At 29.9% G+C, this 25,978-nt stretch overlaps 1 protein-coding gene across 1 annotated transcript in view; it reads left to right on the top strand.

The window, feature by feature from the left end:
- The first annotated feature begins 2,558 nt into the window (after positions 1 to 2,558).
- The window catches only part of AP-2alpha (adaptor protein complex 2, subunit alpha), an 86,658-nt gene continuing 63,238 nt past the window's right edge, over positions 2,559 to 25,978 (top strand). Inside the window, exon 1 of the mRNA XM_067273588.1 lies at positions 2,559 to 2,697. The gene's annotated coding sequence lies outside the window, so the exon portion shown is untranslated. The remainder of the gene's footprint in view (positions 2,698 to 25,978) is intronic.

The following is a 25,978-nucleotide window of genomic DNA, read 5'->3' as shown; positions in this document are numbered from 1 at the left end:
TTTGCGATATGGCAACGATTTTTTCAATCTAATGACTTTTCCATACCGGTCTATCAGCGGCCACCCAAAGGGGACTGAGGGGCCCTGGCACCCTCCAAAGATAAAGGAAAAAATACTAGAAAATTTTCCAAAACTTTCGAAAGATGATTTAAAGGACTTGAACATTGTTCGTAATGTCTTGATTTTAGAATGTAAAAATAATCCTGGGCTTATGTATAATTTTCCAAAACTATTTTCCTAATTAAAAGTTATTCTTTTTCATTTTATATTGTGTCATGTGTTCTATTTTTATACTACTTATGAATTAGCGGACACATAAAGTGGGGATTTTATTGAATTCGCATTAAAAATTTTTTATCCGTTCAATTCGACTCCCCAAGGTTAAATCCCAAGTGAGCCACTGAAGTCTTTGATAAACTTAAAAAGCACTTTTAATCTTCAGGATCATAATTAATTAGTACAATTGAAGACAAAATACTCTATCTTAGTTCTTTCGAATACACACACACAGAGAGAATCTCACACTTTTTAACACGACTTTTATTTGAGGCTAAGAGTCGCAAAAAAAAAAAAAAAAAAGCTGAACATTAAAAGTTCTTCTAGAGGATGTTTTATCCTTTTTCAATTTATTGGCTCTTACCGGGAATTTAAACACAAATCCCTAATAAACGCCATTTACATAATTCAGATATGTATGTATACTTTTCAAAGCCTATCTGTATTCTGTAAATCAAAACACTTCTTTTTGTTACAGCTAAATTTGCAAATTTTTAGATTTAAAGATACGATTGTTTTAGCTAAATCTGGCGATATTTTAGTGAAATAATTGGACATTAATTTTAATTTTCTTCATTTTTTATACAATAGAGAAATAATAAATTCTATTTGATTTAAAGAAACAGTACATCCCTAGCCATTCAACTCGCATTGGAAAGATCGCAGATTATCCGGCTAGAGTGAAATTCTAAATTTTCCTTTATCCAAAATGGGTGGATGAAGCCCGAATTTTAAAATTTGTTCATCCAACCGTTTTTAGTTAATGTCGGCTATATCCGCTTGTGACTCGAATAAAGCGCGCTTTATACAGATAGGGATTGTTACTTGTTTTAATCCAAAGACTTGGATAAAGTTAGCATTAGCGGGTTAATCCTAGCTTTATCTGATTATCGGGCATTGGCTGTAACATAATATAATTAAAGTTTATTTAATTAGTGTTATATATTTAGTGTATATAAGACTACAATTAAATATTTATATATATTATAATTGTAGATACTTACATAAATAAATATATCATCATTAAATTATAAATAATATAATTAAATGATGACATATTTAATAATTAACCGATGACTTATTAATTTTTAACGAAATTCTTTGAATGATATTTCACTTTTCTGTATTAATAAATATCATATACATATATTAATTTACTGCTGAAATAACGAATGAAAATTAAATCAGCTTAAAAATTAATTTGGCATTTAATTTTTCAAACGTTAGCGACCAATTGCCAAATGTAAAAATTTTATACGAACAATATTAACATATGATATATTGTATAAAACTGCAATTAATTTAAGCATGATGTATCATTTTTTCACCAGAGCATAAACTGCAGTCTAATAGTTTTATTTTATGATCAATAAATCGAAAAAATGAATAAAACTTCAACTGTCCGATTGCAAAGTGAGTATAAAATTTGAATTTAAAAGATAGTCCATTAATTACGTGTAAGGAGAAGTCGTAAAGATCCTTGTATGCGATAGGGGAAAGGGGTTGAGCATTGTATACGTGAACTTTTTTTTAACGCTTTATTAGTGGCATACGCAAGTTCGTCGAGAACTTATGGAGCTGAGGTTACAATAGGCCCCTTCTATTCCTGTTTGTCTGTTTTGCGTTTTTTGAATAAATGTCGAATGTTTCTTTATTGATAAAAAGCAGTCTTAGAAGTTATATTATCTGTTAGCAAAAATACCATTAATTTCGGACGTAGAGCCAGGGCCCGGGGAAGTCCGTGGAGGTAGGAACCACCCACGGACTCCTCTGGGACCTTGAAAAATCCCCAGTTCTCTCCTCTTTCGACGGCTCTAGACATATGATTTAATTTTAAGAATTACGATATTAATTTTAAGAAAGATTATTTTGAAAAAGTGGCATTTGCCCATGCGGAAATTGGACTTGAATCACCAATCATTTATTTTTACGCCGTGTTTCTGGATAGTAATCAAAACAATAAAGTTTAATAAGTTATCTTCCAAATATAACACATGGCGACTTATTGTTAGGACTTTCACTAGGGGAATCTAAACTTAATTCTTTTCACATGCCAGCTTTTATTTTTCTCCAAGAATAAAGTTGGCACCAGATAATGATCCCGGAATTAGCGAAAAGGACGAAATGTCGATGAAATAAAAACAATTTTTTATATATATATTTTACTTATTATATTAATATTATAGTATATTCTATATAAATCAAGTTATATAAATATACTTAACACAAACGTAACATTGAAAATTTAAAATAATGCAAACGTTATAAAGCGGATCCGGAATTACGTCATATGGTGGGTGTATCACCGGTTAATCTCGTTCCGATAGTCTGCAAATGGAGGAAGGTGTTATCTGTCCTTTAACTGGCGTAGTAGAAGAAAGCTTTTTATTTTAATCTGAAAGGATATTATCGTTTCAAACAGTGAGTATTAATCGTTAACTTCTAATATTAAAGTAAATTGTTAATTAGTTTATAAAATGCGTAGTTAATACAAAACCAACTGTAAATCAGTTAGGCTTAAATTGTAGATTTCAAAATTGAAATCGAATAATTTAAGTTTGGGTTAATGTTTCCAATGCGGTTTCGTCGATGAAATTAACATGAAAGCGCGGTAGAGAAATCAATGGACTCTTGTTAGTTAATATGTCAAAATTCATTATCTCTGATCAGATTGCAAAGATTTTTAACATAAATATCTTCGTTCATTTCACTTACAGTTCATTTTCCCGCTTTAAAATATGCATATTTATAATAAATTTTAAATTAGAACTGTACGAATCATTGGAGGGAAGAAGAAAAACAAAATCAATTGCCGATAAACTATTTGGAAGTGAAATTTATTAATGGCTTTTTTTTTTTTAACTGAAATGTTCTATAAAATAATTGTATGTTTTCAATATTTCTTATGAACTTCATTCAAATTAAGAATTATATTAATGTATTATTACATAAATTAAATTTTATTAAGTGACAAATTCACCTTATCATTCTATTAGCTTCACTAATGATTATAAATTGTATATATTAGGATTCCTTTTTATAATGAAAGTGTTTATTAAAATTAATAAATTTGTATATGGACAGTTGTTACTCTTGATAAATATTTAAATAAATTTTAAAATTTGACATGCAAGGAACTTTATTTTAATGGATACTTACACACTAGTTTTTCTAAAATGTCTAAAAAGCAGTTATTGAAATTCTTAAATCATATCAAATATAAGACTTACTTTTTATATACTTTAATAAATTTAATTGACTTTCATAAGATTCGAGAATAATAAATTAGAAAACTTATTTTAATATCAAACTGGGATGAAATTTGTAGTTAACAACTTTAATCAATTAAATTGTTAAATATATTTTTGATAATAGTTGCCAATAGTTTTTCAGGGTAATTTGATATTAAAATATGTGGAAGTTCAATTACAGATATCAAGAATTGACAAAATACATTGGATATGAAAATTTTGGGTTTTCTCAAATGTGCATTTTCTATACAGCTTTAATACTTCTGTCAATGTTATTGATCATTAATATCAAAGAAAATAAGACATCAAAAATGGCCTATTGGTGATTTTAGTGAATTTTGTTATCAATGCAGAACTGGGACATATGCCCTTAAGTCAGTAAGTGAATAAAAAATTAATTGATAAATCTCTCTCTGCTCTCAAAGAAACATTAAACTACTTACAGAAAATTTAAAAATCCAAATGTGACTAAAATATATTTTTAAATACCACAAATAAAAAAATTCAAATTAATAGAAATAATTACTGCACTATACTATAATGCTAATAGTAACTAAACTTTTTTTAAATTCTATTTTCTATAAATTTAGTTTTAATATAAATAGCTGTTGCAAGTTACTCTCATAACTAATTTATTTAAACAGAATTATGGTATAATAGCTATTGTGTATATGATATTTACTTTTTTTTTTTACAATTTTGCTCAACAGAGTAAACATTTGTAAGGCTTGGGTTAGTTTGTTTATATCACTGCTTTTATAAAGTAAAATTCACATTTATTTTAATTATTATATGTAATCTGATTTAATGATAAATGGAGCAAATATTTAAAATTTAGTGTGAATATTAAAATATGTAATGTATGAGTACAAAAAGAATTGTAATAAGAATTGCAGGAAAAAAGATTGGAAAAAAAATTATCTTTGTAAGAGAACTAATTTTTGATTGTGCTAAAATATAAATATTTGGAAAGGCAAACAGTATCATTTTACAAATAGGTCTGCTTTAAACCAAAATTTTGATACAGCTATTGGGCTTGATACCAAGATTGCTTTAAAGCATTGCTATTTTGAATACACAAATATGGAGTTCTGGAATATAGAATATTGATATCAATATTCTAGATAAATCTGGATTTTAGAATATCAGTATCCAGTAACAGTAGTTCCCAAAGTGAATGCTACTATTCTGCCTGTGGGCAGTAAGTAAATCTAGGGGACAAAAAGAAGAAAGTGGTTGGCAGGACAGGTACTGAATGGTGACCATAGATGAGATTGGGTCACTGACAACTTTTTCCTTTCCTCTGTTAAAATCGGTAAGAAGAAACATTGTGTATAATGGTTTTCAGATATGGAGAATGAGATATGGTAAGGACACAGTGTGAGGTTCATAGAAAAGTTTTTCTAAGAGAACCATTTCCAAGCCAAGGGAAAATGGCTTAGGGTGTTGAGGTACGGGTGAGAGGTCTTGAGTATGGAACCAAGAGGCAGTGGCTTGAAAAAGTTTGGAAATCAGTGCTCTAGAATGTATTGTGAACCTATATCAGTTTGGTTTGATATATCAATTGGTGCACTATTCATGAATGTGCACCAATTACCTTTTATGCTGGTTCTCCACTTAGCGCGATTACGTTGCTATTGTCTGATTCATAGTGACACAATTGCTGCCCTTATGTGTTTACATACTTTGTATGAAATGGAATTATTGCAATGAAAGTTTGCTTTTCAATTTAATTCTTTTAACATTTAATACTAATATCTTACATGACCTGCTACTATTTAAAGCCATTTGCTTCCATACTTCTGTTTTTATATTCTCATTTCTTTAATTTGGGTCTTTCTTGTCATAAAGAACAGGTTGGTATCTGATATCCTCCACCATTTCTCAATAGCAGTATCAGACATCTAATATTTGCTATTTATTTTTTCACCTTGTCAAAACTTCCACACTACACTATGTAGTGCTAAAGATGATGGTAGAAATATGTTGTCATGCACATTTGGAATTATAGTGCTGCATGCTGATTGGCTGTGGCAGAATTTCCATGCAAAGATATATCAGGTCAGTCCATAAGTTTGTGTGTATTTTTATCTACAAAAATAGCAGCAAAATATTTTATTTCAATCTATAATGTATTCACCATTATTTTGTACAATTTCTTGCCATCTTGATGGTAGCTTTTTAATCCCGTCTTCGTAAAATGATTTCGGTTTTGAATCAAAATATTCAGAAATAGCCTTTTTTACATTGTTCTCATCCTCAAAAGTTTTCCCTTTTAAGAAATTCTGCAAACTGCAAAAAAGATGATAATCACTGGGAGCAATATCTGGCGAATATGGTGGATGAGGTAAAATTTCCCAGTTGTAGTTTCAAGTTTCTGTACAGTTATTTTTGCAGCATGTGGTCTGGCATTGTTATGCTGCAAGAGAACCTGCTTTCTGTTCACTAACGACAGTCGATTTTTTTTCAATTTTTCATTTAAATGCTCTAATTGCTCACAATACATTTGAGCTGTAATTGTTTGATTAGGTTCTAACAGCTCAAAGTGAATTACACCTGACATATCCCACCAAACAGACAAAAGAATTTTTTTTGGATGCAACCCACCTTTTGCAGTCGGTTTTGGCTGCTTGTCGCGATCCATCCATTGTCTTTTTCTCGTCACATTATTATAGAGGATCCATTTTTTGTCTCCAGTAACCAGCCTACCGAGAAAAGGTTCTAAAGCAATGCAGGATAAGAGACGTGCAAATGTTTACACATTGTCGGTTAGCTATTGACAGTTCATGTGGTATCCATTTTCCTAGTTTTGAAACTTTTCCGATTTGTTGTAGGTGTCTATGAACAGTTTCATGGGATGAATTTAAACATTCCACAATTTCATCAACTGTTAAAGATGGTTCTGCTTCAACTAGTGCAGAGAGAGCATCATCATCAAAGTCAACGGGTCTTTCAGTACGAGCCTTCTCCTCCACACTAAAATTATTGTTTCTAAATCTTTCAAACCACTTCTGCGCAGTCCTTGTACTAATTACAATTTGATTATGTACAGTATTTATTTTTTTGGCTGCATTTGTAGCATTCTCACCACTTAAAAATAAAAAGTATAAAACATGTCTTTTATATTCATCGGTTACTTCCATTTTAACGAAAATAAACAACTGAAATGTTCACAATTCTGAACAGTATTATATGAATGAGATCCAATTTAATACTTCAGTGTAAAAATTATCACATTAGACTGACATTTTTAACAGCAAAACAAGATTTTTCTCAAGGTCATAAAAATGTGCATGGACTTATGGACTGACCTGATACATAGTCCCAGTACTCTGTTGCCAAAGTGCTTGAATGTAATTCTAATCATAAAGCAGTTTTATTGTGCATGAGCAATAAAAAGCAATTGAGTCACTGCAATATTATGTTATGTGGAGAGTTAGCATAACTAAGTGATTGGAGACATATTTATCTTATTGCTTTGTATAAATGTGTTTTGACAAAGTATTTTATTTTAATTATGCTAACTTCCAAATCAACTAGTTTAATATGACAATTGCTTGAACCAAAAGTGTCTGCATTTAGATCATTACTAGGCCTACTTGTTTGCATGCGATGTCGTGCGCTCTTGCATTGTAATTATATGGTTTATATAAATGTAATTTCAAGAATATACATGCTTAAAATATAATCAAGAAATAACTTTTTCAACTTTATTCAATGTTTGTTTTTGTTCCATAATTATCATTTTGTCACATGATTTTAGAAATAATATGGATATCACAATACAAAGTCCATCAATATCTATTGTATTGTTGTGTATTGAAACTATAGGAAATTTTGAAATTACAAAGATAATATTACTGGTATAAATAAGCCAGTTCAAAAATATTCATTAATAAATGAATTCTTTTAATTAGTGCCAGCTTAATTGTAATGTGTGCCTGAAGTGAAACCAATTTTTACTGCTTCAAGATTGGTTGCTAATAGAGAACACTATATCTTACGTAAATTATTTATAAACAACTTTAAAGTACATTTTACAACATTCATTGTATTAGCTTTTTTTTTATTATTTGAACGTTTGTTGCCTCATTCATCGAGGCAACCTTGCTTTTAATAATTTGAAACTATAGTTAAATAGTAAAACTATATACCATTTGATATAGATAAAAATCCATATTCAAGTCCCCAAAACTTTCTTGATGTTTATTATAATCTGTTACCTCGCTAAAAAATTGTATTAAAGATGGAAAAGACACAACATACCGTATTTACTTGCATATAAGACAACATGGCATACAGGACAAGGTGTGACCATTAAAGGTCAAAATAAAGAAAATTAGATTTATTAATACAATTTAATTTTATTCTGTTTAATCACAAGTAAAATATCAAATGAACATAAATGCATACATTGTCTTGCAAAAATTACTGGCATTTTAAACTTTAAGGAAAAATCTTGTAAAATCGACAACAAAATCTGACAGTCGGGAACCTCTTTTTGCCAATTCTTAACAGTTGAATCCACTCTCCGTCAATTACACTTAAGAGTTTCTCCGAATTCTGATTTCCAAATCATGTTTTCATGTGGAATGGATTAAAACTTATATAGGGCTTCCGTGTGATTTTGGAATTTCAATCCGGAATTCAATTCAAAAGCTTTGCTCTTCCTATTGCTACTCATCTTTACTCCTGCAATATACAAGAACAATTCAAATGATCCAGATAAAATACTTGTGTTTTTAAATACAAGAAGGTAAGCATCCAGTAAAAGATGTGAATACATGGCTCACAAAAATTACTTGCAAAAACGCAAAGAATCTTTTGCTCTCGTATATAGGTTGACCTAGAAATTTGAAGCCGTGATAAATGAATAAAAACCTTGTATCATATGTGAGTAGATATGGTATGATTAAGGGTAAGATGATAAATTATTTCAACTTGCTCTTATAGACTATTTTCTTTAAACATTTCTAACACAAACTTTTATTTCATCTGTCTCTTAAAATTTTGTGTTGGAAGCCTAAGAAAGTTGCTGTATGCAAATATTAATATGGAAGATAAAATTTGTGCATTTATTTTACATACATAGATTGTTAAATGTATGTACAAACTAATTACATTAAACAAAAATTATATATTTAAAGTTTTACTTTGTAGATTACTACAAAACTAAAGTTATGACACTATATTTGTCACTTGCATGAACAGTGACACATGCAGAGGGGGATTAAGATACTCTCCAAAGGAAAAAGGAAACAAAAGTTTTCCAAAAATCTTTGTAATGTTTTTTATTTATATTGTGTTGTCTTCTATTTCTATATGCAACTGCTAATTCATAAATAATAAAGTGTGAATTTTATTGAATTTGCATTAGAATGTTTATCTGTTTAACTTGGCTTCCCAAGAGTAAATCTTGAGTGTGCCCCTATGCATGAATGTAGTATTTTTTAGCTTTGTATTTTAAGTTTTAGGAAAGAATTTCAAATGTGAAAAAACCCAAAAAATTAATTTGTTGGATTTATATACACTATTGAAAACATGTTTAATTTTTAAATTGATAAGTTTATATTCAAAAGCTTTTAGAAACTAAATTTTTGTAAATGTCACAAGAATCAATTGCAATAGATCAAATGTAAACTTATGCTCTATAGCAGGGGTGGCCAACTTTTGTGCACATAAGATCTACTTTTTATCGTAAAAATGTGTCGCGATCGACTTGTTGTCATAGGCATAGTCTAAGTGGGAGGGGGAAGTGCGAAATACATACTATGTTTATACACTGTTTCAGTACGAAGTGCACTCACTGCTTATGAGTTGAGTCATAACTTTATGCATACAGTTGCGTTCGGTTACAAATATAATACATTAAGTGAAGACATCGCTAGCGATTGACCAAAATTGGCTTGGCGATCGACCGGTCGATCGCGATCGACTTGTTGGCCACCCCTGCTCTGTAGCTCTGAATTTGATACTAAACATTAATGAAAAATGCAGGAAAATTTTTAAATTTATATTAATTTTTTTGATTTCCTTCATGTGCAAATATTTTGATTTTACACTCTATATTTAAAATTAGATAAAATTATGTCTTATCTTAGATAAATTAATGTAATTTAAAAATACATTATTGAATACTTTATTTTAATTACATACTTTATTATATACAATTAAAAAATGTAATAATTTTAAAAATATATATAAATACAGTAATATTTATATATTACAAAAATAAAAAAAATATATTTTTGTATTTGAAATTGAAATTTTAATGTTTGAAAGAACACTTTATTTTTAAATAGGTGTCTCATCTCTAACATTGTATTCTTAGTTATTTCATGGATTTTAGAGCAATTCTATATTCTTGTAACTGTTTTCATTCTGAAATAATTGAAATGATGGTTGTTATATAGTAAAGTATTAGGCAGATTGATTCACCTTCTAAAGTAAGATAAAGCTTGCAAAGGCTTAACTAGAAACAAATTTCTAGATTTTAAACCTTGAAATGACTGACTGCATTAATCATTATATATTGTTATATACTGGTTAAAGTTTTTGTAACTTTACTGTTATTATCAATAGTGGTAATGGAAAATAAGGATATTATAGGAATCCCCCATTAATGTGAATTGGAAGATGGACAAGAAGAGCTAAGTTGATATTAATTGGGTATTGTTTAAAATTTCATTCTTTTTCTATTGTAGATCTGAAACAAGAAATGAAAATAGCCTAATCATATTACAGTATTGCTGCCATTTTTCTAACATGGTGAGAAAAATAGAAAATCAATCAATATAGTGCCATACATGTAGTAACTACAGTAGCTGTAGTCCTCTTTCATTCAGGCAAAGAGCAAATTTCTTCCTACTGTACTCACCACCCCATAAGAAGACAGTATGCAAGAGATGCAACATTTACTTTCAGTATATAGTATATATACAGTATATGGTGTACAGCAATCTCTGTTAACATATTTTTGAAGGGTCTGGCCTGACTTGGAAAAATATCTTTTAATGGGAAAACATCTTGGAATGGCAAAAAAATTTTTTTTTAAACCAGATATAGTATGTCGTTACAGTATTTCAATGAAATACAGTAGAGCGTTGTTTATCCAAATCAATTGGGGACTGGGGTTGTTTGGATAACCGATTATGTACGAAAAATTATAATAACCTATCAGATATTGAAATTTTTCTCCATTGCATGCCACTTCATGTTTAATTTTCATCGATTTTAAGCCTAACGAAAATTTCTATAATAATAATCGAGGCTATTATATTATTAAAAATTATTTCTTTATTTTGTACAAACAAAATAAATATATTGAAAAATATAAAAACAAAAGAAATTATACTTTAGAATCTAATCTAGTATCAAAAACATTTGATTCAGCACGACAGTCCAACTGGAACTCTTTTGGATAACCGGTTTTCGGATAAACGACGCTCTACTGTAATATACAGTACTTATAATAAGATAAGAGAAGAACTTTGTTAGAAGGTAGATACCAAATGGAGACTGTGTATTTATACTGTTTCTAAAACCATTGTTAGTTGACTTTTCTTCTAACCAATCATGGCAAGAAATTAAAATTTTAAGGAGTATTTCCAAATACAAATTTGTTTATCAAACTAAAAGCAAAATTTCAGTTTCTGAACATTGAAAGGACAGGAATCCAAGGATTTTAATTATAAATCCTTTAACTTTTGATACTGGAATCAAACTTAACTAATTTCATTCGTAATCTAAATTTTATTGTTAGCATTAGGTCATTATCTCAACTTCCTAATAGTAATAAACTTCCAATATTGATCAACTCGCGAGAACCTTATTATATCCCAGTAACGACAAATTTTAATTAAAACTAACATATATTTTTCAATATATTTCAATATAATCATGATCTTTCTCAGGCTTTTGACCGGTACAATTCAAACATGGAACACGTCGAACAAATATGTTTAAATTATTTTAAAACATTTGGTGATATCATACCCATGCTCCTGTATTCTTTTGCTTAGTGAGTGCTTCGTGGATTCGACGTATACTAGATATATGCGCCAGGTGCCTGACTTTCCTTGGTCCCGTCCTTGATATTGCACAATAGCCCATATACTGTGCTAGATCTCTTATAGACGATCTTTGTACCTTTTATGAGTAGCAATCTCTTTATAGATGGAGCTTAAGTTCTGGTTGTAATGCACTATTGTGCATGATTGGTATCTGGCATGGGTATGATATCACCAACCAAAGGCATATCACTGTTCTAGCCACCTATGCCATGGACACCGAAATACAAGCAGACCTCCATAAGACTAAATTAGTGAAAATGTCACATCAGGTTGAGCACCTTTGCAACCTGGAAGCTTTAGAAATACACAAAGCCAGACTGCCTGGCAACTGTATTAACACAAAGGATGCCACTAATGTTTCTTATGCATGGAAGTGGTGCTATGAGAAAAAACAAGAGAAACATTAGATACCTATTCTACACCATTAAGTACATCTTATTATTTATTTTAAATAATACCATACAACTTAAGTTCAACAATGCCACTTCAGAATAAAGAACAATAAATCAAGGAGTAAGACAAGGATGTTCATTGTCACCAACGCTTTTTAACATCTATATAGATGACATAATACATCAATGGCAGGAAGAATATACATTAGGAATTCAGCTTCCAAACAACATAAAATTTAATACAATGCTATTTGCTGATGATCAGGTGGTTATTGCTAACTCTGAAGATAATTTACAAAAAGGTTTATTTACCTTAAATAAAATTTCAAAAGAATACAGCATGAAAATTTCAACTGCTAAAACCAAAGTAATGGCAATTAGAGGCACAGATCCAATATGCAGCAAAATTGTAATTGACAATACAACTTCAGAGCAAGTTAATAATTTCCTTTATCTAGGATGCAATATTTCTTATGAAAGTGAGAACATAAATAATCTCACAAAATTTCTACAACTATTAGGAATAATAAATACTCTAAAACCACATTTTGTACAAAAACATTCCAGACTGAAATTATATAAAACTCTGGCTGTTCTGTACAGTAGTGAAATCTGGGTTCTAAAGAAGAAAGATATCAAAAGATTACAGGCAGCTGAAATGAGGTTTATGCATCTAACTGCTGGATATATGCTCCTGGATCATTGTCGAAATGAGGATATTTTGGAGGAATTCCACATGAGATCATTAATTGAAAAACTCTCCACATAGAGAGATGGCTTCAACATGTATCTCGAATGTCACCGTTAGGATACCTCCTGCAGTTTTACAGTATCAACCACGACGACGACCTGGACGTCTACAAAAACGACTCCTAGATCCTGTCTAGCTGAGACTGAAACGGGTGAACATGGCCTAAATTTGTGAATGGTGTATGATGATGATATTTATTTATTGTGTTGTAAGGATGTTTTTATCACTATTGTAGCGCACACAGCTAAAAAATATTTTCTAACTTTTAAAATAATTTAAACATTGTATATATAAAATTCCAAACATTTAAAAATGTTCAGAATTTTAAAATAATTTAAACATATTGTTTGATGTGTTCCATATCCAAATTGTAGTGGTCAAAAGCCTGAGGAGGACCATGATTATGGTTGAAAACTTTAGTTTTAATTAAAATTTGTTGTTACTGGGATATAATGAGGTTCTCGTGGGTTGATTATCCTTCCCAGTGATTAAGAGGCGTTGTTTTATTCCAATATTGAACGTTATGCTGACCACCTATCCAGAAATGATCCTTTCTACTGAAACCACTGACCAGATAATAGTGTCGTTTTGAAGTACAATGGGAAGTATGGTTCTCATTTAAAACTGAAGAACATTAAAAGAATAGTCATGGAAATTATTAAAAACACTCAAAAGTGATAAGGGAGAATATTTCCAGAGGATGGGCTATGGCAAACAGAGAAAGGAAGGACAAACTGTTCTCCCAAAAGGTAAACAGTTGGCATGTATGTGAGCAATTTCACATGCCTGCAGATTTAGGTCTTGATACACTTTCCTTGTCCCTTTCATATCTAATCTTGAGCCAGTTTTACTGGAAATCAAGCAAAGAGGTTTGGCAGTGAACAGCATTAGAGGGTTAAGGAGCTGAACTTGTCAGGTTTTTTTTTCATTTCCATTATCAGGGTTTATAGAGCACTAGGGTGTTAATTTCACTTTGCACTGAGTTACTGAGGGTTTTGCATTAAGGGGAATGAAGGGACAAGGAAAGTGTGTTATGAGCTGAATCAGTAGGCATGTTAAATAGCTCACATGTCTTGTCCCTGTTTTATCTATTATTCTGCATTTTCAACAAGCTCTACTGAATAACTAGGTTTATGAAATCATCTCTACAGTTATATTTGATAAGTGAACAGAGCAACTTTGAGGACAAACCACCTGAATGTTTTAAATGAAGGTCAGAGAATGTGAATAAAGCTTCAAATGTTATACATTGCAATTGTCACTAGTGACATTAGATGCATCATACATTTTAGTATTATTGGCTGCAAAATATAAACTATCACACACTGCTATAGTTTTTCATTATGCATGGTGCATTACAGCAGGTAAAGTGATGGGCAAAAAACTTTCAAATATAATAAGATTCAAATCTCTGACACCACTGTAGGTCATATGATTTTGTGCCATTCTATGATTAAATTATAGAGAATGTTAATTGACAATTTGCAGTTCAAACTGATAAATAGGTTTTTGATGAAGTTAATCTACTTGTGTGCATTTACTATTTTCACGAGAGACTGGATTAGTAATGTGCAAATCTGGATTAATGAAATTCTGGGATGTAACTAATTACCAAAATGTAATTTTTTTTATTTAAATTCTTGATAATTTCATAAGATTGGAATTGAATTTGAAATGATTGTGCCCGTGTATTCATTAATGGAACTTCAATTACAGGTTAAAAAATTAATTTTCTTGCGTATATTCAGAGTTAATCCAAAAACAAGTTGGAAATGCTGCATCATAAATAAAGTTTAGTCTCCAAAAGGACTCGATTTTACATGAAACACTGAATATTTCTATGAAAATGATGGGGTACTTTTGATCATTTTCAAACTATTTTGTGCATCAAACTCTTCTCTTTTCAAGAGAATATGAAAGGAAATGGGATTTACACATTCAACTTACTAATGCCATTTCATACCATCTGCCATGTTATCAACATATTTAAACAAAGCTTCTCTGCATCAATCAAAACAAAGCACAGGAATCCTTTAAATATAGGACCAGCTTGAATTCTTGTACTTATTGTCTGAGAATTTTGGTGTTAGTTCCTGGAGAAACTAGTTCAAACATCTAACAGATTAGAACCACATTTTAATTCATACTTGATGAAATATTTGTCTTAGCAAAGTTGTCAAACGCTAACTTCTACTTACACTTGAATTATAACATTTGGATATCTTTATTTAATAGTTTTGTTTATACAATAGGAAGTAATATATATTTGTAAAATTATAACTTTAATTATTAAAAAATATTAATCTTTAAATGTATTGGATATAAATTATGTATCCTTACTATTTATCCAAGAATTTAAGTACAGTACAAGTAAATTGAAAACTTGCATCCTTAATAATCTTGAAGTGTTAAATTATATCTGGGGTATGCAAAAAAACATTGAATACTACTACTGGATAGTGTGAAAACTAATGACTAATTAGTGCATAATATCTAATTATTTGTTTTTTAAACTAGAAAAGCAATGAAGTACTGTTCAAATATTAACTCTTTCTGCCTTGTGAGCACAAAGAGAGGTAATAATAGTATTTACAGTACTCAAATGAAAATTGAATCAAGTTGAAATTTGTTAGATGGTAGATCTCAGTGAAAGGTGTTAGACTACAATGTGGGCTCTTTAGATGGTACAGATGTACCATCCACAAGGAAACCACCATTAAAGTTATGATAATTGTATAGAACCAATACTAACAAAAGTAAGATGCAAGAACATTTTATGACTTACACAAAAATCAAAAAGTATATTTTTGCAGTTACATTTTGAGTTATTGATTAAATGTGTGTGTGTATGTATATATATAAAATTCACTTATTTCTGTTTCACTTACTAGTAATGATTAGTTGCCATAGCAACAGTAAAAGAACATAACTAAATTGAATGAATAATTTCTATGAAACTTTAATTTGTAAATATTTTTGTTTCCAACATAGGTTTTGAAAATGTAACTAAGATGTATGTTAAACTGTCTTGAAAGTATTTGTTTTTTTATTTGTGTATAACTTTAATTTTTTGAACATAAAGTGAAACTAATTTTAAATATTTGAGAAAAAATTTAAATTTATTGATTAATTCAGATTTCTCTTCTAAGAACTTATGAATTCAATATTTGAAATATTGAAGTATTTTATAAATAATGCATAATATTACTTTCCAGTTTTTGAAATTTACTTGAATTCTTTTTAATGAAAATATAAATTTTTGAAAAAAAATTCCAGAAATTTCTTTTCAGAATAAATTCACACAATTATGCTATTAAAAATTGTTTACTTTATTATATGCAGATTTTTGGTAATAATTTTTTGATGATTTCTAAAAAGCAATTTAAGCTTTGTTGTTTTAGAGTTCAAAATCAAATATTAATCAAAATTTACATTACATAACTGCTGTGCTTATATATATATATAAGATTGCAATTGGTACAACTTAATATTTTTATTGTAGAATACCTCAATTCTTGCTGAAAATAGTTATCGTAAGAATAGTTTAAAAGTTTTTTTTACTGAATTTCTATTATTTAAAAAACAATTTTAGAAAATGTTTATTCTTTAAGAGACTTTTGTAATTATTTGTAAAAGAAAGTTTGAATTTATAATGTCTGTTTTTATTTTACAAGTTTCAATGGAACATTAACTAGTTAAACCTGCCAATTACAATTAAAAAAGTTAAATAATTGTATATAAATAGCAATTAATTGTTGAAAAATCAAAAAAATTTATATCATTTGTTGAATCAGAAGACATCTGGAATTTAACATTGAAAAAATATGTAGGAAAGAATTTGCATCAACAGCAGTTATTTTATATTCTAATGAAAGTAAATTGTTGTTTGAGAGATTTTTCTATGTAGATAATTTTTCTATAGAAAGAAAATTAATGATAGTAAATGTATTATGCTAGAAGACTTACATTAACTTTATTTTTACTAATTTAATAATGTATTTAGTTGAATTTCAATTGATTGTTTGAATTCAAAAACTTGATTGTTTCCTACTATTTCCAGTGCTTTTTAAAAATGGCTTCATATGCAGGCTGCACATAACTTTTCCTTAGCATGCTTTGATCAGGGATTAAGTGGTACACTTCTGTAGAAAGTTTCAGTGCTGGATAAGAGTTAAGAGCAATCCTTGACCATATTAAAGCTTGCATGAAAATTCATTCTTCTTGCTTGCTCTGTCCTTTGCAGAATTTCATAATGATATAATAAAACTTTTTGTTCATTTGTTCTGTTGGTTTGTATTGCATATTTAATGTTCTGTTTAACCTGTGAAGAGATGCTTTTTATCTAAATTTGTGGCAACATCACACAGTTCACAATTCCTTCCTTTTAACATTAAAATTATTTACTAACTTAAAAACGGAATGTGGTTCAAAAATATTTTTGAACAGCAATATGGACAACAATATTTAAACACTACAATCTGCATTTCTAGTGCTCCAATGTTGCTCAACATGCATTGTTTGTGAACACTACATCATATAAATTGCTGTTCAAAAATATTTTTGGACCACATTCAGTTTTTAAATTAAATTGGTGTTCCATCTAGCCTCTTCGTTTGAATCAACAAGTTATTTACTAACTCCTTCATTATTGACTTTGGTATTTTTGACACTTTTTTTTTTAAACCTATAATGTCATGTTGCCATTATATTCCTTACTCCTGTGAATAATTGAATTGTTCTTATTTATATCAGAGGAAGATACTTAAATATCAAAGTAAAAAAAATTATTAATTTAAACATTTAATTTCAGATTTATAAATAAATATATTGAGTAGCTTATATATTTTTCTAAGTGTTAGAGGAAAGAAAGGAAAACTAATGTCACGTTTACTCCTTTTAAACTTAATAAAGAATCATGCTATGATATTTTGAAACACTCTTTATCCCCTTGGTCTTCTAATCACTAATGGTAAGATTTTATTTACTCATTTTATTTACCATTTCATGGTAAATAAAATGTCCTTATTCTAAAGTAGATATATTTTATAAAAAAATACATTGTAAAAATACAAAGTATTACAGACAATAAGAATACAAATTCTTGTTGTCTTCATCCTCTTTCAACATCACAGGAACATGATCCACACAGTGGAGTTGACCTTTCTTTTTAGGCTACTTTCCCTACCTATATTTATGTAAATCAGGTAAGAAGTTCCTTGACTATGGATTCAATTGTAAAAATCATTTACATTGTAAAGAAAAAATTCTAAAAATCCAGGATCTAATATAATTATAAAGTAGTGTAAGTGGAGAAAGTAGCCTAAAAAGAAAGGTCAACTCTTCTGTGTGGATCATGTTCCTGTGATGTTGAAAGGACGAAGAAGACAAGAATTCGTATTGTCTGTATTATTTTGTATTTTTACAATGTATTTTTTTAATAATTATATTACATCCTGGATTTTTAGAATTTTTTTTCCTGAGAGATATTTTAACTTTGATTTCTTATTACAACAAAATGATTTGATTTTGCATATGAATACTTTTAATAATGAGTTTGAAATATTACATAGCTCTTGTTAATCTTCATGTACTGTATCTGTGTTGAAAGTATCGTTTAATTTTATTTTATTAACTATCAATTTGATAGTTATCATTAAATTTTGCTGGAAAATTTCAATTATCTTTAGTGGAGTCTTCAGGTTTATAATAGCTAAAGATACAAACATATATTCTAAAATCTTTCTTAATATTGGCTTATATTAAATAAACACATATGTTAATTAACATATATCTAATTTTAAATGAGAATAGTTCACAAATATTTATGCAATATATTAAAATATATATTAGAAAATTGTAGCTGAGTATTTTGTAAATTATTGAAATTTCTTTTGTCTCACTGTTGCATAAATATTGAGGTATAAAAAGTTTAAAGCAAGTTTATATCATCTGGCATTTACAAATCATTTAATATAATTTTACTTGTCAGTTAGAATTTGTTATAATTCTTTAAATAATTCTATAATTTATTTATGTAAATAATTTCTATAATTCATTTATGTAAAGAAATTTTTAAATTTTAAATATTGCTATAGAAATTTAACGAGTCAACTTTTTTTTTTCAAGATTTTGTCTTGTCTTCATGTTTGATCCATGTTTGATCAAATGATTTCTGCTTGTAATATGTAATCAAAATTTTTTAAAGTCAAAGTTTAATCAGGAATTAATAGGTCTCGTTGAATTTCTATCATGATTGATTGAAATTATCTTTTGGAGTTTATAATTTCAAGAGACTTTTTTAATCTAATAATCAGTCTGTGTGTGTCTCCTTTTGTACAAGTAAGAGATATTTTAATGGCAATGTTATGAATATTTTTGAGGTTTTCCCATTTCAAACCTGGAAATTTATTTTTTACTAAACTTTTTTACATTTTTAAAAAATTACTTATGAAAGAAATGACTCATGAAATATAATGTTACTAAAATTCTCATTTTTATCATCTGGTTCAGAAATATTTTCTAATAAAAAAAAAAATTTTTTAATAAGCTGCTTTCATTGTTATAGTTATGTTTGTTTTTTTTTTTTTTTTTGGGGAAAATATTTGAGGTGGAGCATTAGCAAAGCCTCTTTTATATAGGCTTACAGAATTGTGTTCATTTTGAAAATCTGTTTGTTTTAGATTAAACTTTACTATGAATTTGAAAGTATAATAAACAATGTGGGTCGATGACTTCATTTTCAAGATATAAGGTCGTAGCATGATAACTTGCGACAAAGCAATATTGCACAAATCATGCAACTTTTTTGCACAATGTTCCACAGTCGCTAGTATGTCTTCTATGGGCTTAAATTGAGTTCTCAAAATCTTTCTCAAAATTTAATGGTGATTTTGATAAAACTTAACCATTTTATATTAATTGTGGTGGAGTCCAAAAATGTAATGAGGGTCCATTTAGATGTAAAAATAGGAGTCCATGACTGTCACTGTAATACCTCTGTATATCAAAAACAATGCCTGTGCTCTGATGCAACTGAGTATGACTAATGGATGATAAGTGTGAGAAACAAACAAAACACAAGGACAAAGCCGCCATCATTGATCGTTTCTGTGTTGGCCAGTGCAAGATCATGTCTCATGGTCAGCAGGTACGAGGATCACCTCTTTTGTGGCAGCAAGTGCAACATTCACCTGTCAGATATAAAGATTGCCTCTTCTATGCCTAACAGGTGCAGGAATTGCTTCTTTCTTCCTGGTTCCACTTCAGTTCTATCACAATACAACAAAGTTGCACGATGTCCTAGTTCAACTTATGATTTTTGTATGAATTTAACAGTATTTCAAAATCCTGCAAAATAAATGAAAATTATACACTTGATAACCCATGTATAATTCCAATATATTATGTATGTAGAAATGGACTGTTTTTGATCCTGCCCTTTTTGGATTTTCCTCAAGTCCATATTTTCTTAGAAGATTATGTATACAAAATGAACATATTACATTTGGAACTTGCTAATATGTTTGTTTTGGATTTATAATCTTCCAAGAAAACTGGACCTGAGAAGGTCTAAAAAGGGAAAGATTGAAAACATTAGTCTGTTTCTATGTAGTACATGATATATTGGAATTACACAAGAGTTCTTGAGTGTATAATGTACAGCAACTCAAATCTGTAGAGTTGGATATTCAAACTAAATGAAAATTGAATGCTCATAAAATAATTCTATATTATTTGTCAATAAGTAGTAGTCTTATATTTTAGAATGTCAGAATTGGAAATATGAAATGATTTAACCTAAATAAGCCATTTTTTGTTACAAATGTGGATATCTGAGCAATAATTTTAGAAATTTATTAATATTGACAATGTAATAATACACTGTACACCAAATAATAATAAAATTTAATAACATAAATGTTATCTGAACTCCACAAATCTGTTTGTCTTCAGGTATTAGATTTTAAGATATGATGGCTAACTTGTGTTGATCATATTTTCAGTTCAGAGAATTTATTTTTAGAATGTCAATAGGTTTTGTTCAATTTTTATATTAAGTTGCAATTATTTAAATTGTTTTATAATGTAAATTTACAGATATTTTCTAAATTTAAATTAAAGAGAACTATTTTTAATTATTAAATTTTTAATGTAAAGTAGTTGCATTATGTATCTTATTTCTAAATTATTTTTAAAATTAATAATGTAACTCAAGAAATCTGTTGTTTGATTTGTAATTGTATGTTTTTGCAAATTAAAAAATAAAATTTTTTCTTTTTAATAAAATAATAAATATAACATTGTTTATATAAACAAATAATACGACTCCTATTCTTATAGTTTCATTATATATTAATTTCAAAAACTGCTGAATTTACTGGAATTTGTCTTTTTGCTTTTGATATAATTTTTGGTTATGAGTTGCTGAATTTTAATGACTTTTGTTAAAGAATAACCATAAGCATACAATTTTAACATATGAACTTATTGCAAATAAACACATCAAAATTAATATAATTTTGATTACATTGATTTCAGTACTTTTCTAAATCTTAAGAATGAATCAATAAAATAATTAGGAATATGGTTTATGAAACTTTGTTCTGGGTTTCTTGTAGACACTTACTATCTTTTGGTCCTCTGCTATTATAAAGTTGGCCACTGCTGTTAGAACAAAAGATCTATTTGGTGCTACAAATTCAAATCTTCAATTCTTGTAAACTATAGCTTATGTATGTGTTCTTATAAACTGTTCTTATGTATCTTTCCAGTTTTCAAGGAAGAGGAAGTAGTCATTTTGAATCTTATTCACATCCAATCTTTTCTAGCCATCAATGGCTGCATCTGGGTTCACCGAAACCACTTGCAACAGGTTGCATAAAGTCAGGCTGCATGCAACCTGTTGCAACAGGGGATGCCATTAACTGCTTGACATGGGGCTGCACACTTAGCATGGTAGTGTTGTCATCGCAACTGGATCATGGAATGCCACTGGTATTGTTTACAGATAAATCCTGCTTCTGTCTGTGGAGGAATGATTGTTATTGGATGCGGCGGTATCCCGGAAATGCTACATGAATATCCTTACTGCTGAGTGTCGTCATGGCCCCACACTAAGTGTTATGTTTGATCAGTGGGTGGCCTTGGTGTATGTTTCTGGTACTGATGATAGTGACCAGCACATTACATGAATTGTGGAGCCTGTGGTTCATTCACTGCTGCAGGCTGCATCCAACATGGTGTTCCAGCAAGACAATGCATAAGAGCATGTTTGCATGGTGAGCTCTCACCAGTCTGAACAGAATTCACATCCTTTTCTGGCTGGCAGTCTTGCCAAATCTCTTCCATCAAACACCTGTGAGACTCATCCAATGTGAGGGACCACCACCACGTATTGTAGACATCTTGGCAAGGGATATCTCAGGCAACCATTAATTGCCTCATTGAAAGTGTGCCTTGTCATATAGCTGCCCATGGGGAACCATATTCACTACTGAGTAAACAGGTCTGTTGTATATCTTTGTTCTTTTAATCCTTTGCATATCTGTCATTTCTAGCAGTCCTGCAATGTGCAAGTAGATACATGCATTTTTTTGTAGTGTTGTGATTTCACTTTTTGAGGCATGTAATATCAAATTCATATTAATTAAATCACTTGTTAAATAGGTCACTTATCAAAAAATGTAATAAATCATAATTTGTTGAGAAATTATTTGAACAAATTTGAGTGTTCAAGAAATGTTTAAACTTGATTTGTTTGATGATACAACTTTATTCCAACTATAATGATGTCATTGTTACATCAGGTAAAATTATTCAGGTGAATACAAAATTGAAAGTTTACATAGTTTAAATATACAATATTAAACTTTCAATGTTTTATTAACTTTAAGTAATTCTATCTGGTGTAAGTGACATCATTAAGGCAAGTTTTTCTAAACTTGCATTTTCAAAGGAATAATGTTCTCTGCATTTATGAAGCTGTTAGCTGAAGTGCTTGAACATTTATTTTATTTATTTATTCCATTAAAAGTATTTTTCTTGTGGCAAGTTTATAATTAATCTAATTTATAGAAATATTTATGTAAAAACATTCTTTTAAAGTGACTTTTTTAAAATATTAATTTGGCAATTTAGTTTTAAATGAATTCATGACCTGTTTACCAATTGATTCTTAGTGCACTATAACAAATTTCTCATTTAAAAAAATACCTAGCTCTTGATTATTTTTAAATAAAATATTTTTAAGCTAGTTTTCTTTTGTAATTTTGTAAAAGTTGTTCAACATGAAACTTACAGAATTATTTAAATCAATATTTATTAATGAAAATTTAAGTTACTCAACACATGAATAAAATGAAAAAAGCTATTACAGTATAAAATAGCAGCCTTTAGAGCATTGGTTAGGAGGGCCTTTACGCACTCCTCCTCTCACCAGGCACTAAATCAGGAGATCAAACGTATAAACGAAATAGCGGTAGAACACAGATACACCAACCTGATAAGGGGACTATGTAGAAAGTACAGAAAGAGCCAGAAACAGAGTAACAATCAGACAGAAAGGCGCTTAAATATTCAAGAAAACAATACTGAAAGGATCCCTATCACTTTTAACCCGCGATTAAAATCGATATATGCTACGATATCCAAAACATGTCAAGTCCGTATAGCCTACAGAAGATGCCAGACCATTTTCCAAATACTCCGTAATGGAAAAGATCCTCCGAACCCAATCAGACTACCGGGAATATACACCATCCCCCTCAGAGACCACAGATTTGACAGAGATATGGTCTACATTGGCTCCACCAAACGTACAATGGGGATAAGGATTAAAGAACATAAGGCGGACATAGCACACAAAAGGCTCACAACAGCTCTCTCAACATATGCCACCGATCAAGAAGTCACGGCGGACTTTACCGCAGCTCGCATTATCCTCACCACTAACCACCCGGAACATCTCAAATTATTGGAAGCTATGGAAATATACAGAGCAGGATGTAACACCACATGCATCAATTTTAAAGACGAGTTGGCCCTTTCAGCAGCGTGGCAGTTCCTGCTGGAAGATAATTTGTAAACATTAACATCTTCGCCGCTTCGAAGCGCATGTGCGCTACACAGAACGGCAATCGTTTCGTTTAAAAAATATGTTAAAACGTTTTCACGTGACGGAATTCGAAACTCGTTTCTTTCAAAAAGGAATATATTCGAATTTATAACTACTAAGCCTGAAGAAGAGCCTAGAACAGGCTACGAAAACGTTTGCGACCCGAATACTAATCACTCCGGTTATCTGGTTTTACATAAGTGTATTTTTTGAGCTATTACAGTGTAAAGCTACTCCAAATAAATGATTAGAAAAAAATTTAGTGTATATAGCAAATACTATGTATAAAATATGCACCTAAATATTTGTTTATAATATATGTTACTGGCCAAACCCGATTTCAGGCCAAACTAGTTTATCCTATCCATATCAGGCCAAACTAGTTTGTCCTAGGGCCCTAGGCCGAACTGATTTAGAATTATTATTCAAGTATATTAATGGTTAAAATAAAATTAAAAGGCAATCAATTAGATGAACGATATTTATTCAAACATAGTCTACTTAATTATAAAAAACGGGGTTAATGTTACCCTAGGTATCGAAGGTGGCAGTTTGTCTCCAATTCCAGCGATCAGAAGACAGGGAACAGTTGGGATGCACGTTCTAACCTAACCTATTCTAATAATTTGGTTGCTAATAATTATGGTAATTTATTAGAATGGGTTAGGTTAGGTTAGAACATGCATCCCCACTGTTCCCTGTCTTCTGATTGCTGGAATCGGAGACGAGCCACCATCTTCAATACCTAGGGTAACATTAACCAAAAACGGTATTGATTAGAAGTGACACAACACTTGTACAAAACTATAAAATAAAAATAAGCTAATCAGTACTTATCAGTTTGTATTTTTTTTATTAATCCATGCACTTTTAAAGGTAATTAACTTTCGAAAATATTTTCAAAAATTCAAATGAAATAATAAAAATAACTTTTAGAGTCAAACTAAAATTAGAAATGAACTTATTTGTGCTCTTAGTGTAACACACAAAATAGTTTATCTTTTATTTATTTTTACAGGGTGTACTGTGGTGGCATTTCGAATTACACAAAATCATTTTTTTTTACACTGGCACCTATTTATAGTACATAAATCAGTTTGGCCTGAAATTGGGTTTGGCTGGTAACACATACATAAAACATTATAAAGGTATCCCTGCCTTGCCCTCTTAAGGAGAAAGAAGACCGTTATCACTTTCTATTATTTCCAGGAAAGAAAACTTCTAATCAATGTGGTGTGTAAGGAGAACATCATCTGGCCATGTACTCCGGACTTGTTAATCAGCAACAAAATCATTTTCATAGCCTTCAAGAACTTTAGCTGAGAATTTTAATACTGAGGATAATGCAGTCACCCTTGTGTGGGCACGTGAATTATGTCTGAATTATGACGTATTCTGGGTCCTTTAGCTGCTGTGTTGTTTCCTTTATAGCGGCTCCTCACAGATTTTAGGTCTGTTTTGTACTTGTTTGAGATTTACCCTGGTTTATATTTAGGTAACTATTATTGTATCAGCTCACCCTTCCAGGAATGTGTTGTAATTTTGTTCTGATTAATCTATGTACACTTGGTGTATATGCATTGTTATTGTATTTATGTCCATATTTGTTTTGCTTGCATAGTGTATTGGGTACTGTATTGCACTAGGTATACCCCTTTTGGTTGTAAATGATTTCTTTGCATAAACCTGATCTTTTATGTAACCCCACAAAAAGAAATCTTTTATGCAATTCCACATACAAGTCTGCTGGATCTACATTGTCATATTACAGATGCTTGCAATAGTGTGATACCTTCCATGCTGAGAAATGTGCATGCAGAATTACTCTCACAAATACACATGTGTATCGTGAGCAATGGCAAACTTTTCAAACTTAAAAATATAATCACCATATATTGAAATCTGTCCAATGAAACAAACTTTTATTGTTAACTGTTCACACTGTTAACAATAAAAGTTTGTTTCATTTGTGATTATATTTTTAAGTTAAATTTGTTTTCTGGCCAGAACTGGTACTACACTGGCCAAAACTGGTACATCTACCCTGCTTGACATTAACTTGTTATCTCTGTGTGACAGTTTGCCTTTCTGTTGTTTTTTGTGATGTTATCAAACTGTATTGA

This window comes from Centruroides vittatus, unplaced genomic scaffold (assembly GCF_030686945.1).
Source record: "Centruroides vittatus isolate TY-2023 unplaced genomic scaffold, ASM3068694v2 contig_484, whole genome shotgun sequence".
In the NCBI taxonomy this organism is placed as follows: domain Eukaryota; kingdom Metazoa; phylum Arthropoda; class Arachnida; order Scorpiones; family Buthidae; genus Centruroides; species Centruroides vittatus.
This window is presented reverse-complemented; position numbering and strand designations above follow the sequence as displayed.